The sequence below is a fragment of the Symphalangus syndactylus genome, chromosome 10 (assembly GCF_028878055.3).
Source record: "Symphalangus syndactylus isolate Jambi chromosome 10, NHGRI_mSymSyn1-v2.1_pri, whole genome shotgun sequence".
NCBI lineage: Eukaryota > Metazoa > Chordata > Mammalia > Primates > Hylobatidae > Symphalangus > Symphalangus syndactylus.
This window is the reverse complement of record NC_072432.2, coordinates 33,276,269-33,293,001: the sequence shown is the minus strand read 5'-3', so window position 1 is coordinate 33,293,001 and position 16,733 is coordinate 33,276,269. Positions and strand designations below refer to the sequence as shown.

Genomic DNA, 16,733 nt, shown 5'->3' with positions numbered 1-16,733 from the left:
ATTTTAAAGTGCATTAACAATTTCCAAGACCTAAGTGACACTTTAGTGTACAGCTAGAAAACATGGATGGAATGTCATTCCCACCTGAAATGTTTAGGGGAAAATGTACTATTTTCCTTAGTTTGTGCAAAATCTGAAATCTGAGTCAACTTTGTTTCAAAATGGAATAAACAATGTTTGATTGGACCCACTAAACATTCTTCTTGGCAACAATGTGATACTTGCAAGGAGTTCCCTTTTTACACTCTTCAAAGAGGAAATATTCCGATTTCGTAAAATTAGGGCTTCACTTTTAAAGAAATTACGGACCAAAAAAAGCGTGGTTACACAATATGACTAGTATTGACTTAAGGGTATTGTGATCACCATGCAGTGATCCCATAAAAGATGTGACCAAAATACCCACTTAAAATTTGAACGTGTCATGTAAGAACATGTTAAAGATGAGGGGAATATTTCAAAAACGACTATCTGACATAATATGATACTTACTATGATTCATATGGGCTTCGTTCTTCATCTCATCTGCAAACAAAAAGTTGATGATTAGAAAAAGGAGCATTAGAGGGGGAAGTAACACTACTCAGCAATAGAGAAAAACTCCAGTCAAAGGAAGAGCATAGTTACAGAGCTCCGAATGTCAGGGAAAATCAAGCACCCGTCATTCGGAATTAGCTCTGTATTGGTCGGTTTCTTCATTACTTAATTGTACGGGTGGAAACTACTTCTAAGTAGAGGCTCTTAGGAGAGGCAACTTAAGCATTTGAAAGTGCAGGTTTATTTTCTCCTAGCGAGAAGTAGAGGGTCACTAGTGAGAAACCCATCTTGAATCTGTGAGACGCCCCCTTCTACTCAGCCCACGTGGCTAAAGTAAACAGAAGGTGGGCCGGGGCGGGGAGAAACAGAACTCGCTCAATTTCCCAGTTTGTCGGGTCTTTAAAAATACAGGCCCCTAAAGCACTAAGGGCATGCCCTCGGTGAAACAGGGGAGCGCTTCTGCTGAATGAGATTAAAGCGACAGAAAAGGGAAAAGAAAGCGCGGGCAAGGGGATCTAAAGAGAGATAGAGACGCGGGCCTCTGAGGGTAAGGTGGGCGCAAGCGGGGGTGTGGTGCGGGGAGATGTGCCAGTGGGTGGAGGCGGGGGCCAGAGCGAGGGCACGTGCGGGTACACTCCGGAGGAGGTGGGTGCGCGCAGGGGCGTGTGCGCGGGACCTCGAAGTGGTGGTGGAGTGCAGACCAGCAAAAAGTTTCAAAGGGAAATCTTGGATGTCACGTCCTTGTCCAGGCACCCATGCCATCCTAACCCCTCACCTCGCCCCCAACCTTCGCGCTTGCTCTGCGTCTTCTCCCAGGGGTGGAGACCCGCCGAGGTCCCCGGGGTCCCCGAGGGCTGCACCCTTCCCCGCGCTCGGCAGCCCCGGCCCCTACTCCGCGCTCGTCCGGGCGCACCACTACCCCCGCGCCACTGCACGGCGTGAGGGCAGCCCAGGTCTCCACTGCGCGCCCCGCTATACAGCCCCAGGTGCCGCCGGCCTTTGTGCTGGACGCCCGGTGCGGGGGGCTGATTCCCTGGGAGCCGGGGCTGAGGGCCCCAGGGCGGCGGCGCAGGCCGGGGCGGAGCGGGAGGAGGCCGGGGCGGAGCGGGAGGAGGCCCGGGCGGAGGAGGAGAGCCGGTGGTAGCGGCAGTGGCAGCGGCGAGAGCTCGGGCGGCCGCCGCCGCCTCCTCGCGAGCGCCGCGCGCCCAGGCCCCGCTCGCATGCGAGTCACGTCCGCCCCCTCGGCGCGGCCGCCCCGAGACGCCGGCCCCGCTGAGTGATGAGAACAGACGTCAAACTGCCTTATGAATATTGATGCGGAGGCTAGGCTGCTTTCGTAGAGAAGCAGAAGGAAGCAAGATGGCTGCCCTTTAGGATTTGTTAGAAAGGAGACCCGACTGCAACTGCTGGATTGCTGCAAGGCTGAGGGACGAGAACGAGGTCAGAGCGCTTCTCTTATGCCGCGAAACTCTCCCTTTCTTCTCCCCTTCGCTTTTTCTCGGGCTTCCAGGGACTGGGGAGCAAACCCTGTAGTGTCACCCACAAATACCAAGAGGGAAGAGGGAAGCTTCACAAATTACTGGAGCCTCTTCAACATGGCTGACAAATATAGTTTTAATTCCCTCTACCCCTTTTAAACCTGTAGTTCTGTGTTCTCTTCTCTCCTCCTAAGGTTCGTCCCCTCATCTCCCGGAAAACTTACCTTTGTACCTCCGACGAGCCGGTTTCCCGGCCTTTTTTAATCCTCAGAAAAGTGATTTTTAAATTTGCTTTCCTTTCTAAAATAGTTCAGCTTTGGGGTGCACTACTTTTCCCTTTAATCCTCTTCCCCTGTTTCTTTCGTGTAAGTGAAACGGTCTCCCGTTTATCCTGAACAACCTCAGAGAGAACACTGATGGGGTGTTTTTCGACCCTTTTATCAGCTGTAGGGTCTGGGTCTGGGTTTGTGTCTGCCTCCTCCTACCTCCTCATCCCCCTTTAGGGGGCTGTACGAAGTGAATGTCACAGGGAGTGGAATTGGAGTACACTGAGTGGGTTTTTTTTTCCCCTTAAGTCCGCGCGTTTTGTTAGCGGCGCTGAGTGAAAGAGGAAAGAATAGTTTTTCTGGTTCCCCAAACAAGACCAGAACTCACTTTTCTCAAGGTACATAAGTCAGCTCTGGGCTGAGCCTTCCAGCCTGGGGAATGTATGTAAGAGAATTTATGGACAAATCTGTGTCCCGGCTTTGTGCTTCTCCCGAATCAGCTTCGTTTGGTTCCTTGGTAAGTGACAGGCAGACACAAAGGCAGGCGCAGGCCCGGGGAGGGGGCGGGAGGGAGTGGGGAGCGCAGCGTTGAGAGTTGCAAGACTGCAAGGTCAGGGGCGCCGCCGAAAGAAATGAAACCCAATCCCAGCAAAGAAGTGAAGAGCAGATTTGTAACAGTCCCGTCCAAATTTCTCTTTTGGCTTCTCTCTTTGGTCTTTCATCTCTCTGCCTTTCTCTCTGTCTCCTCTCTACTCGTTTCTTCTCTCTCTCTCTCTCTCTCATACACACACACACACACACACACACACACACACACACACCTCACTCGCATCTTGCTGAATCTTTTCACCGGGACTGCTTGTCTAGTTTTATTAAGCTAATAGGGTTTGTATGGAGAGTTTTCTACCTATGACATAATGAAGTGTGTGGCCTGGATAGACTCCCGGAAAGGCCGAAAATGAAATATAAGTGTTATTTGCTGGTTATTCCCCTCATGATATACTTTTAATTACATTGAGTGAGTTCTCCCTTCTTCATCTAATGTTTAAGAATTGAGAAAAGGCTTATTTTCCAGCGGTAAAATTTAGTGCATAAAATTTAGTGAAATGTTTATATATTTACGTGTCTAGGGAGTGGAATACATTCATGAACTTAATATCTCAAATCACACATTGTGCTTTTTCCCCTTCAGTCAGGGATTATAATGGGAAACCCAAATTCAAAGATATTCATCAACAAATGATCCAACATAGGAATAAGATTGTATCTTAAGGGAAGTTGGGATTCACAGAGAAAAGACATTGGTTTGATTTGGTGTAATACTGTGGGTATTGTTGCCTGGCTAATGAAATCATTACATTTGCATTTTAATGGAAAGTTGAAATACTAAGGGGAGTTATGTTCTTTTACATGTTTGTATGTGTGCTTAATAATGTTTGGAATAGAATATAAATTTAAACACAATAAATATTGATTTTTTTAAATGTTAATAAGCAGAGAACTGTTAGTGAAGTGTTGGATAATCAAACTGAAGTTTAGAAGACAATTTATAGGATTAAAAAATGGATAGAAGGAAAAACACAACAATAGATATTTCTCCATAAGTCGAATTTCCAAAACTATTTGTCCTCGATAGTTCAATTTGTAACTTTCTATTTTGATCTTTGTTAATTTGATGTAGTTTGCTTTAATCATTGATACGCGGGGTTCTTTCACATGATTACAAGGAAGAAGCATTACTCATCTCTGTGGAATAGAAACGGTTCATTGGTTAGTTCTTATTTGCCCTAAAATTAAAAAAAAAAAAAAACACTTAGGATTTTACCATTAATGCTGTTCATGTTAAACGATCGAGAAAACTATGGTTAATTATTCCAGCAATTCAGAATTAAAAACAATTCCTTTTGCTAACAAGCTAGTATTTACTTTTTGGGGACAACTTTTCAAATGTTGTGGTAAATACTGTCTTCAGGCTATTCAACTAATAATAGATACATTTTCCACTCAATAAATAAGAATAACTACATTGGTTAATAATTTTGAATACAACTATGAAGGCTTGTTTTTTCCTGTCATCAAATTTAGATTCTTGTTATTTTGTGCATCCTACTTTTGTGCTGAAAATAGCTGCTAATTAATACTGTATAAAGTATTTCAGTGATTATAAGGAAGAGATGTATATGTTAGTCACTTTATCCTTTGTTGGAAAAGAGAAATTATCTTAATAAGTATGGGGTAGTTTACAATAAAAGACATAACCTCAGTTCTTTCTTTACCATATATGTGATCGTACTACCTAGGTGCTCCAAAAATTCCATAGGACTGTCTTGGGTTATTGAATTTTAGGAACGTGATAATGGACAATAACAAGATAGATAGCTTTTCTTAACTATGACGTTGTTTTGCTTATTTTCTTATTGAACTAATCATTAATGAGAAATTAAGTTGCAGTGAGAGAAGTCCCTTGCTTTGTTTAAATTGTCATATTTGCCAAACTCTTCTTAAGGCTTTAATTAGGTCTGATGTGCCAGTTTATGCCAGAAGCTGGAGGAATTGATAGGATTTTGAGGCAGTGGCACATGTTCCTACTAGACATTGGCAAGTGAGCATCACTTCCAGAACAAGTGAAGTGCACCTGCCAGGGAGTTGTTATGAAAGAATTCCAAAGTCCTTATTGGGCACTGGTCTTGTATTAGGTAATAACAACCGGAGTTAATGTTTTAGTTTCACTTGTTGAAGTTAAAAGTTCCCTATCAATTCTTCTAAGACTCCACCCCCAAACAATGTTGTAAGTCCAATGTCACTATCAAAATGTATTTCCTTAATTGCTGACCTCATTAAGAAGCGCTTCTTATGATTCATAGGCACACCTCACAGAAACTCTATTTTCCATCCTGCCCAAAGTCTGAATAGGTAAATTCTTATGAATTCTTATGAAATTACCTTGAAATAAAATATCTTCAAAAGTTATGGATGCTAGACATTGTATAATGTCAATATTTTAGAATATCTAATATTTAGAAAACATTAGATCTACTTTTTGTGCTCTAATTGCTTCTAATGCAAGTTAAATTGTTTTTGTTGTTATTGTTTTAATAGAATTTCATAGTCTTATCTAGCAATTTCAAATTGCTGGAAAGAGTCATCTTTGTTTTATAAATAACCATGTAGACTGTTTTAATGTAATTGTTTCCTACCTTGGGAACAGGCTAAAACTTTGGACCAGCTGTCAGTATTTGTTCATCAGAATAACACTTTGTCAATGATTATTCTACCATTGCACAGTAGTTCTTAAGGATACTAATGGTACCAAAGCCAGCAGCAATAGAATATCTCCCAAACCAACTTTACAATTGGAGCCTTAACTGTGGGAAAGATCAGTTGCCAAGTAGAGCTGGTGGTTATCTGGGAAACTGTGCTGAAGAACACAACCACAAATGATTTTGCCAAATATACAGTATTTACTTGGTCTAGATCTCCAATTTCTATTTCTACTCACTGCCAAAACTGAGTGAATACTGTGACATTATTGAAGGAGGTTATGCAGTGCATCTGTTGGTTTGGTGTATAGTAGGAGAGAAGGGTTCCAGGAGGGAAAGGGGAAAGTGAGAGCATGTGAATCACTGTGACTACAATCCAAAAAGAATTATGTATGTCTGCTTATTTCCAGCATTATTTTTGTCCTATATTGTACATTGCAGAGACTTGCTGACTTAAAATAGATATATAATCTTTTTCTCAAAAGAATAGATATTTGGTTGTCCATTCCAAATAACAAATTTTGGATGGGCATGGTGGCTCATGCCTGTAATCCTAGCACTTTGGGAGGCCAAGGTGAGAGATCACTTGAGGCCAGGAGTTTGAGACCAGCCTGGGCAACACAGTCAGGCCCCAGTCTCTGCAAAAAATTTAAAAAGTCAGTGGGGCATGGTGGTACATTCCTGTAGTCCCAGCTACTCAGGAGACTGAGGTAGGAGGATGGATTGAGCTCAAGTGTTCTAACTTACAATGAGCTATGATCACACCACTGCGCTCCAGCCCAGGCAAGAGAGAGAGACCCTATCTCAAACAGCAACAACAACAAAACCAAACAGACAAAAAAGCACATTCTATGAGCTTTGATTTATGTTTTCTTCATTTGTAATGACATGTAGTTAAATGTGTCATACTTCAAAAAGAAGAAACAGATGGTGGGTGGATTTTCAATATAATATATATTATATAGAGATAATATATGTTTTCAATATATATTATATGTAAAAATAAATTCAGTGATAATATCATCCTACCTGCAGTTTTAAGAATTCAGAACTCAGGCCGGGTGTGGTGGCTTATTTTGGGAGGCGAAGGCAGGAGGATCACTTGAGGCCAGAAGTTCTAGACCAGCCTGGGCAACATAGTGAGATACCCGTCTCTATTCAACAAAAATAAAAATAAAAATAATTCAGAACTCAATGCTTTATATTCACTGAAAGTTGTTCCTTTAAACTGACTTGAAATCATGTTTCAAATAAACTGAGAATTAAAGTAAGAGATGAGGCCGGTTGTGGTGGCTCATGCCTGTAATCCCTGCACTTTGGGACGCCAAGGCAGGTGGATGACCTGAGGTCAGGAGTTTGAGACCAGCCTGGCCAACATGGTGAAACCCTGTCTCTACTAAAAATACAAAATTACCCGGGCTGTGGCCCGAGAATCACTTGAGCCTGGGTGTGGTGGCTCATGCCTATAATCCCAGCACTTTGGGAGGCTGAGGCAGGTGGGTCACCTGACGTCAGGAATTCGAGACCAGTCTGGCCAACATGATGAAACCCCGTCCCCACTGAACATACAAAATTAGCTGGGTGTGGTGGCACACACCTGTAATCTCAGCTATTCTGGAGGCTGATACAGGAGAATTGCTTGAACCCTCCTGGGAGGCAGAGGCTGTGGTGAGCCGAGATGGCTCTGCTGCACTCCAGCCTGGGCAGGGCAGAGAGACTCTGCCTCCAAAAAAAAAAATAAATAAATAGGAGATGAATAAATTGGAATAAAGTGTTTTTAAAGGACAGTCTAGGATATAAAATGAACTGGTTGTTTGACTAAAAATACTACAAATGTTTCTTTCAAATTACATTTCTTTTTTGTCTATTGGATATTCCCTAATAGAACCTGCTGTTGACCTCTGTCAATATTTAATGGATGATATAGAACTAGTGAAAAACCATGCAATTTAACTAGAAAAAAGTGTAATCTATTTTCTTTTCCTTTTTCTTTTTCTTTTCTTTTTTTTTTTTTTTTTGAGACGGTATCTTGCTCTGTCACCTAGGCTGGAGTGCAGTGGCGTGGTCTCAGCTCACTGCAACCTCTGTTTTCCAGGTTCAAGTGATTCTCTTTCTCAGCCTCCAGAGTAGCTGGGACTAGGAGCGTGCCCCATCACACCTGACTAATTTTTCTGTTTTTATTAGAGACAGGGTTTCACCATGTTGGCCAGGCTGATCTCGTACTCCCGGTCTCAAGTGATCTGCCTGCCCAGGTCTCCCAAAGTGCTGGGATTACAGGCATGAGCCACTGCACCTGGTCTAATCTATTTTCAATGTATAAGAGAAAAATAGTGTTAAGTGTCTTGGTGATGGTGATGATGGTAGGAGTAATGGTGTGTTTTCCTTACATTTAATTTCTACAGGCTATGGCAATTGCCCTATAAAAGCCACCCATTTTAAGCACAAAAGTGAATGGCTTTTGGTAAACTTATATGGGATCATGTATTTTTAATTGAAATATTTTTTGAGATAATTACAGATTCATATGCCATTGTATGAAATAATACAGAGAGATTCCACGTATACTTGCTCAATTTCCCCCAGTGGCAACACTTTGCAAAACTATAATATCATATCACAACCATGATACTGACATTGATATGGCCTACTAATCTTATTCAGATGTCCTCAGTTTAACTTGTACACATTTGTGTGTGTTTTGTTTTATACCATTTAGTCACATGATCACATATTTTTAAACCTTTTTTTCTCAAAACAGAGAAGTTTAGCACAAAAGTTTAGCAATTTATCAATCATGTGATTGTGCTATTATGCCATATTAAAATGTGTGTCAGAATGTAAGTTTTTGTTTTCTTAAAAGTCCTTTTTTTTTTGATAGAATGGCCTTTATGTTAAAAATATTTTAAGTTGTTTTGTGACAGTGTAAGTTGATGACATTTAATTCTCATCACAACCCTAGAGATAGGAATTATTCTTATCCCTATTTATGAATGAGGAAATTGAAGCCCAGTGAGGTTAAATAACTTCCTTAAGTTCATACAGCCGATACATGGCTTAGGCTTAGCCAGCATTTGAGTTAAGCAGTCTGTCTCTAGTGCCAAATCTTTTAATCACTATATTATACTTCCTCATTATCACTGATAGCTGTAAAAGTGTATAATGTGGACTATGTAGAGAAAGTCATAAAAGGAGATTTAAAATGCATACAGTTGTTCACATGAAAACTTGTAGCCAAATGTTCATTATGGCATTATTAATAATGTTAAAAAATGGAAACAACCCAAATGTCTATCATGTCATGATTGAATACACAAATCGTGGTATATCCATACAGTGAAATATTATTAAGCAATATAAAGGAATGGATTATTGATAAATGCTGTCACATAGGTGAATCTGAGAGGCACAAGAAAGGCCACATATGATATGCTTTCAATTTTAAGTAACGTCCAGAATAGGCAAATCTAAGGAGACAGAAAGTTGGCTAGTTATTACCAGGGGCTGGGGTGGGAGGGAGGCGACTGCTCATTAGTATGAGATTTCTTTTGGTGATGATGAAAATGTTCTATAATTAGATAGAAATGATTGCCCAACTCTTTGAATATGCTGAAACCCACTGAATTATATGCTTTAAAAGGATGAATTTATTGTATGTGAATTATATTTCAAAAAGCTGTTGTTATAAAAATGAATATAGTAGAGTTATTTGGTTTATGTTATGTCAGAAAATATCTTACATCTCATGCAAAAGAAATGCAGGAACTATTTGGATTGAATGAGGCTAAGCATATCTTTCTAGGAAGATGGCATCAAGGAGTTTTATTACGCCTGTAATCCTGGCACTTTGGGAGGCCAAGGCGGGAGACCAGAAGTTTGAGATTAGTCTGGGCAACATCCTCTTATAGATGAGAAGGATACTTAATCACTCAAAAGTTGGCATTGTGTTTTGTGATAACAATAGCCTTTAGAGCTTATATGGGAAGATTCAATAGATAGTGATAGGTTATATGACTTGGTAAACAGGGCTTAATTTATAGGTGCAAGAAACTTTCTCGGCCGGGCGCGGTGGCTCACGCTTGTAATCCCAGCACTTTGGGAGGCCAAGGCGGGCGGATCACGAGGTCAGGAGATCGAGACCACGGTGAAACCCCGTCTCTACTAAAAATACAAAAAATTAGCCGGGCGTGGTGGCGGGCGCCTGTAGTCCCAGCTACTCGGAGAGGCTGAGGCAGGAGAATGGCGTGAACCCGGGAGGCGGAGGTTGCAGTGAGCCGAGATCGCGCCACTGCACTCCAGCCTGGGTGACACAGCGAGACTCCGTCTCAAAAAAAAAAAAAAAAAAAAAAAAGAAACTTTCTCAGATGTCTTTAGTTACCTAGCCATTCAGTTCAGGAGATGTAACCCAAGGGTTAAAAGGAATGTGACTGGGCGCGGTGGCTCACACCTGTAATCCCAGCGCTTTGCGAGGCGGAAGTGGGCGGATCTCTTGAGCTCAGGAGTTGGAGACAAGCCTGGGCAAAATGGCAAAACCCCATCTCTACAAAAAATGCACAAGTTAGCTGGGTGTGGTGGCACATCCCTATAGTTCCAGGTACTTGTGGGGCTGAGGCGGGAGGATGGCTCGAGCCTGGGAAGTTGAGGCTGCGGTGAGCCATGTTGGTGCCCCCACACTTCAGCCTGGGTGACAAAGTGAGACCTTCTCTCTCAAAAAAAAAAAAAAAAAAAAAAAACTATAAAAATTGCTCTTCTTGTTTAAATTACTACTTAGTGCAGTTTAATCTAGAAATAATAAATTACTAGATTTTGGGGGGTATTGTGAAAACAGAAGGGCAATGCAGGGCAGAGAATAAACTTCAAAACTTTGAGTTTGTTAACTGTTTATATCTCCACTTGTCATGTTTCAGATTTTAAAGTTAAAATGACAAAGTATCTCATAGGGTTTAAACAAGTGACTCTTTTTCTGTTAACTGATACTGTGGCATGTTGAAGATGTAAAATAAGGTTGAAAAGGAAATTGCTCTGCAGCAGTCTTCATAATGCCAGGACAAAGTGAGAAACAGGGTCAGAATGATGATGGCTCTCCATCTTTGCTACACATGGCCGCAAGTATTTACAAATACCAGCAGAACTTCTACAAACCACTTAAAGGTAAAATGAGTGCAGATTTTTAACACTAGTCCCTGTGGAACTATGACTTGTAGTTTTGGACACACAGGGTGAATTATTTGGGGTTGATTGTGTTTGAATTTCTAACCTTATGTAATTCTAGATACCAGACATTCTTGTTGTGCAATGCTTCTCTCCCTTTTTATTCTCATGAGAATGCTGGGCTGTAGCCAGTTGGATCCCATACCTTGGGACCATGACTGATAACTGGAGTGGAGAAAATTCACTGATCTGGAAAGGTTGAGCTTTAGGGTTCAGAGACATATTTAAGGTACACATGTGATTGTACCCAATAAGGAAGTATATTGGCTCTATATAATTGTTATGATCGCTTGTTTAATGAGTAACTATAGAATTTTACTTTTTAAGAGTATGATCATAGCATCTACTTGTAGGTTGGTTGAGTATGTGTGACAAGCCCAAGATAGATGCTCATGTTAGACCCATCAAGAAGTTGGTGTAGTGATGGTTATGGAAAGCAGTAAGATAGAATTTAGGTTCTGTTCTCCTTACTGGAGAAATGAGTAGCTTACTTGTCTTCACTCTCTCTTGTTTCTCCTAAAACTTTGTGAACCACCTCAGCTGACTATAAATTTTTGTACTAGTATCTCCATAATTTTAAAAAAGTTGTTCACAAGTTTGAGTATAGTACTTCATCTTTGCTTTTTAATGCACTTCCAAAAAATGTAAATCTGTTCTCACATATTAGGAACATTTTGATTTGTTGTTTATTTTTAGCTTTGCTTTTTATAAGTAATTTATACGGAAGATACACCATATTCAAAAGAAGAAAAATGGGCTGTGAATTTTTGCTGATGTACTACTCTCTTCAAAGGGAATTGCCTATGTTCAGGCATAGAAATGCAGGCAGTCTGACATTTAGGTATGCCATACAGAGTATTGATATTTTTAATTTGCTACTTTAACATTTTGAGATTTGTCACAGTTTGTTCTGCGGGTGGGTAAAAGTAATGGTAATTTTAATTACTGTTGTCGTGCCTCATTAGCCATTGCTAAAACCTGCCTTACCAAATCACTTATTTTCTTGATGCAGTGTTAAATCTAGCTTCTATGTCCAGATTATACATTAATGAGAACATTCACCCATCTCTCAAATGAGTTATTATTATAGTATTTTCTCCTGAAATAGATGATGCATTAAAAAAAAGTAAAAAAGCTTCAATAGGGATAATGAAAGCCAAATAACATAGCATGGTATATGAGTTATTCCTCCCGTTTTTCTTACCTGTCTGCACTAAGAAGGGCACCCATTAAAAAATACCATAATTATTAGTTGTGCTGCCTCTGAAGTAGAGCACCAGAATGTGAGAGTAATACAATGAGACCACACCCAGATTCTATCCATAACATACTGTCCTGGTCTTATTAATTTTTTTAACCTGTTTGTTCTTTTAGCACTTTTCCTGCTTTTGTTTGAAGTCTCTTGCTTTGAAGTTATAGAATTTTTATATTTGCCATTGGCTGTAAAGTTATCTCAGCTCTTTTATAACTTTTCATTATATTTGCATTAAAAGGATCACTTTGAGCACCCTGTAATTAGTTCAGATGAGTTTTTTTTGTTCTACTGTGCACTCTACTATATACATTATAACAGAAGAAAAAACCATTTCTACAAATACAGTGTCTGATAGTTCGTCAAATCAGAGTGAGCATCTTAAAAAGTGAATTGAGTTATTAAAATATTAATTCGTTTACGTTCCTATTTTAATGTACCAAATATAACTGATGAAAAGAAGAATACCATAAATGGGTACCTTTCAAAAATGAAGGAAGAAAAAAATCTCACAGCTAAAGATTCTTACCATATAAATTATTTATTTTAGTACAAACATACATTTTAGCAGGAAAAAACATACTTTAAACTTTGTTTTGTAGATTTTATCTTTCTTCCAATCTAGCCACTGAAATGGTTTTTTCTCCAGTGAAGTTATATTATCTACATAAGTTGAATTTAAAACAAGGTTGTATTTTAATTTTGGAGTTGTCTGCCACATTACGCTTGTGGAAAAACACTGGCAGAAAGCAAAGCTAATAGACATTTTGCTGTTGGCTCACCTTATTAATGGCTAAGATTTAATTATGTATTTCTACTGAAAAGCAAACTTGAAAAAGACATTTGGTTACTAACTGTGGGAACTAAAAATTTTTATGTTTTTTTATTTTTTATTTTTTGGTAGAGTCTCACTCTTGCCCAGGCTGGATGGAGTGCAGTGGCATGATCTTGGCTCACTGCAGCCTCCTTCTCCTGGGTTCAAGCAATTCTCCTGTCCCAGCCTCCCGAGTAGCTGGGATTGTAGGCACCAGCCACCGTGGCTGGCTAATTTTTGCATTTTTAGTAGAAACAGCATTTCGCCATATTGGCTAGGCTGGTCTCGAACTCCTGACCTCTAGTGATCCACCCGCTTCCGCTTCCTAAAGTGCTGGGATTACAGGCATGAGCCACTGGGCGCGGCCAGCTTATTTACTGTTACAACTTATTTACTTTGAAACAACTTATTTACTGTTAAAAAAATGTGGTTCTTGTTTCAAATAAGAAATTTTATGAACATCAACTAATTTTTTAAACATATATTGTAATTTTAAAACATTTTTACCAACATGTTTTTCAAGAGCATGGGAAATCTAGGGTATGGCATTTTAAAGTGACTTTAAAGACAATTCTTGGATTTTGTTGAAGTCAGAATATTTTTAAAAATACAGTAAGTTTAATTTACTACTGACAGTTTTTCTTTATTTAATTTTTTTTGCATTGTTATAATTAGTCATGCCTTAATCCTCAGGGTTTTGGGAAACTATAGGGGTTAAAAACTTAGTTATTGACGTTGTAATTTTTCTCAGTATTGATAAGAATTCAGGTGTTTAAGGAATGGAGTTTACTTGTTTTCTGTTCACAAACCCATTGTAACAGATATAATGAATGTAGATGAAGGTGAAATCTGAAATAGGAAGAGAGGTAAAATACTACTTTTTTTTCCTTCACCCAAGGAAAGCCATTGAATACTGAATGGGTCATGTTGTAGTTTAATTGGGTGTAAATTATAACTTTGTAAATCATTTGCCTAAGTGTATATCTCTGGTTTTTATGTAATTCATCTCTCATAATATCTCAGTTTACACTGAAGTAAATAAGCAAGCAAGAGTAAGTCCTGCAAAAAGAGGAAGCAGAAAGTGCATTCAGAATGCATTGCTGAAGTTATAAAACTGATCCTAAATTGAATTAGGTAGAGCACTTAGATTACAAGAAAGTAACAGGAAAAAAATATTCCAGTTCTTCCTCTTTTTTGGAAAAAGAAAAAGAAAGAAAAGACAAATAAATCACCTTTAGTTAGAGATAATTCGTTGACATCTGTATGTTCATTTTTAGGGCCAAAAAATAGTAGGCTTCTCTTTGGAAATTGTAGAAGCTTTCTCTCCTTCCAGTTACGCGCGGTCACATCAACATTTGACACGTGGGTACCGTGCACGTGGCAGCAGTATTTACAAACACCATCCTAGGATTCCAGAGACTCTTATGTAACAGTGAAGAGAGTAAGCTTGGGGCGTCTGTGGGCGGAGGAATCAACACAGTTTAATTCATTGTCCGAGAGCTCTTGTCTGGCTCTGATAGGGTCATGAACCAAAGATCAAGGTGTTTAGGTCAGGATCTTCCATAACGCATGGTTTTCCTACCAAAGCCTCAAAAGCTGTGCCTAAATACAAGATTAATCTTTTTTTCTTTTTCTTTTTTTCTTTTTTTTGAGACGGAGTTTCGCTCTTGTTGCCAAGGCTGGAGTGCAATGGCGCCGCGATCTCGGCTCACTGCAACCTCAGCCTCACCGGTTCCAGCGATTCTCCTGCCTCAGCCACCCAAGTAGCTGGGATTATAGGCATGCGCCACCACGCCCGGCTAATTTTGTATTTTTAGTGTTTCTCCATGTTGGTCAGCCTGGTGTTGAACTCCCGACTTCAGGTGATCCGCCTGCTTCGGCCCCCAAAGTGTTGGGATTACAGGCTTGAGCTACCGCGCCCGGCTAAGATTAATCTTTTTATGCCCTGCAGCAAACAGAACTAGTCATGCCAAACCGTTTTTGTGATTTGGGGAAACGTGAGCAGATGATGCTTTGGATCTGATTATAATTCACAGTGCTCTTGTAATTTACGTGAGGTTTGCATACCTGCCTCCCAGCCTCACAAAATGCCTTTAAAAAATTACATCTTGGCCAGGCACGGTGGCTCACGCCTGTAATCCCGGCATTTTGGGAGGCCGAGGCGGGTGGCAAGAGATCGAGATCATCCTGGCCAACACGGTGAAACCCAGTCTCTACTAAAAATACAAAAATTAGCTGGGCGTGGTGGCGGGCGCCTGTAATCCCAGCTACTCGGGAAACTGTGGCAGGAGAATCGCTTGACCCTGGGAGGCGGAGGTTGCCCTGAGCCGAGATCGCGCCACTGCGCTCCAGCCTGGCGACAGAACAAGACTCTGTCTCAAAAAAAAAAAAAAAAAAAAAAACTTGATATTTGTAAGCGTCTTAAAAAGCAAGAGAATTCATGATTGACTTCCCAAACTAAACGGTCTGACCAGAAAACATTCAAGAAAACTCTTGGTTAATCATGCTCCTTAGTATACCATTATACCTGCCTCTCCCCTTTCCCTATCCTCTGTAAATTCTCTCAACCTTCCTTCATTTTTAATTTCATATCAAGACCTAGAGCTAAAACAACAACAACAAAGCTTTAAGTGTCTGTGTTTAGGGAATGTGCCTCCTATCCCAAATTGATTTTTAGAGCTTTTCATTTATTTTCATCAATACAAAACAAGTTGAAATGAAAAAAATAAGGCATCAAGAATTTAAATGTCTAACCACGTATATTTGGTGTATGTGTGCTGGTGCTATTTATTAGCTGTAAGCAGACTGGTTTGAATATTTAAAATATGAACAGAATTTGAGTTCTTTTTGTATTGCATCTAAGGATCATTTGAGATGGATGTCATCATTTACCATCCAAAATAGAAGCCTTCTTGCCTAACAAAGAATTGTAATTAGATCATCAAAGATGAAATTTATAGTTAATTGAAAAGTTAGCTGATTTGACTGCTTCTTTCACAGAATATGTTTTTGTAATTACACTACCTTTCTAAAGATAGGAAAAATCAGTCTTTGAAATGTGATACTATAAATGAAATATTTTTTTTAAAATAAAGGATCTTTTCCCAAGAGCTAAACCAAGCACCAAATCTGTTTTTGGGGGTTGGTTTGTTTTTGACAGAGTCTCCCTCTGTCGCCCAGGCTGGAGTGCAGCGGAGCGATCTGGGCTCACTGCAACCTCCGCCTCCTGGGTTCCAGCAATTCTCTGCCTCACGCTCCCGAGTAGCTGGGATTACAGGCTCTCGCCACCACACCTGGCTAATTTTTGTATTTTTAGTAGAGACGGGCTTTTACCATCTTGGTCAGGCTGGTTTTGAACTCCTGACCTCGTGATCCACTCGCCTCAGCGTCCCAAAGTGCTGGGATTACAGGTGTTTTTCTTTAATATTTGGTATAAGAGAACTTTATATTTGGAATAATTTAAATATTATCTGACCGAATCTATTATTCACATATAGAAACTCAGGATTTAGCCATTTAACATCTAAAGCTGTTCTCATTAAAGGAAATTACCAAAAGAGTGACTCATTTAACTAACAATAAAATCTAAGGATAGATATTTTTTCATTCTGTTGCAGAGCAAAAACAGCCTTCTGGATATGAAAAAATATTACTTCTTTAGTGTTTATTACTTATAATTTATTATTGTACATTTCTGATACACTGAATTAAGATGTGGTGAGAGTAGGTTGTAGATTTTTAAAAGTTCTTATTTGCGTGATTTATCTACTTGCTTTTTTAGTGTCGGACTAGAAATGATGTATTTCTCTCAATTATCCTCGGCCTAAATAGTAAAAGCTTGGGTGAAAATTACTTACAAGTGTACTTTTCCTGCACAGAGCAGAGCCATTGCTGAACACTCTTGAGCTTTAACAAAAG

The 16,733-nt window shown here is 39.8% G+C and overlaps 1 protein-coding gene across 9 annotated transcripts in view; it reads left to right on the top strand.

Annotated features, from left to right (window-relative positions):
• Positions 1-574: 574 nt before the first annotated feature.
• TET2 (tet methylcytosine dioxygenase 2) overlaps positions 575-16,733 on the top strand; it is a 136,135-nt gene continuing 119,976 nt past the window's right edge. For 2 of the 9 annotated variants that reach the window (XM_055296844.2, XM_063611120.1), the window contains exon 1: positions 905-1,084. The gene's annotated coding sequence lies outside the window, so the exon portion shown is untranslated. The other 7 variants (XM_055296845.2, XM_055296838.2, XM_055296839.2 and 4 more) reach the window with 6 other exon arrangements.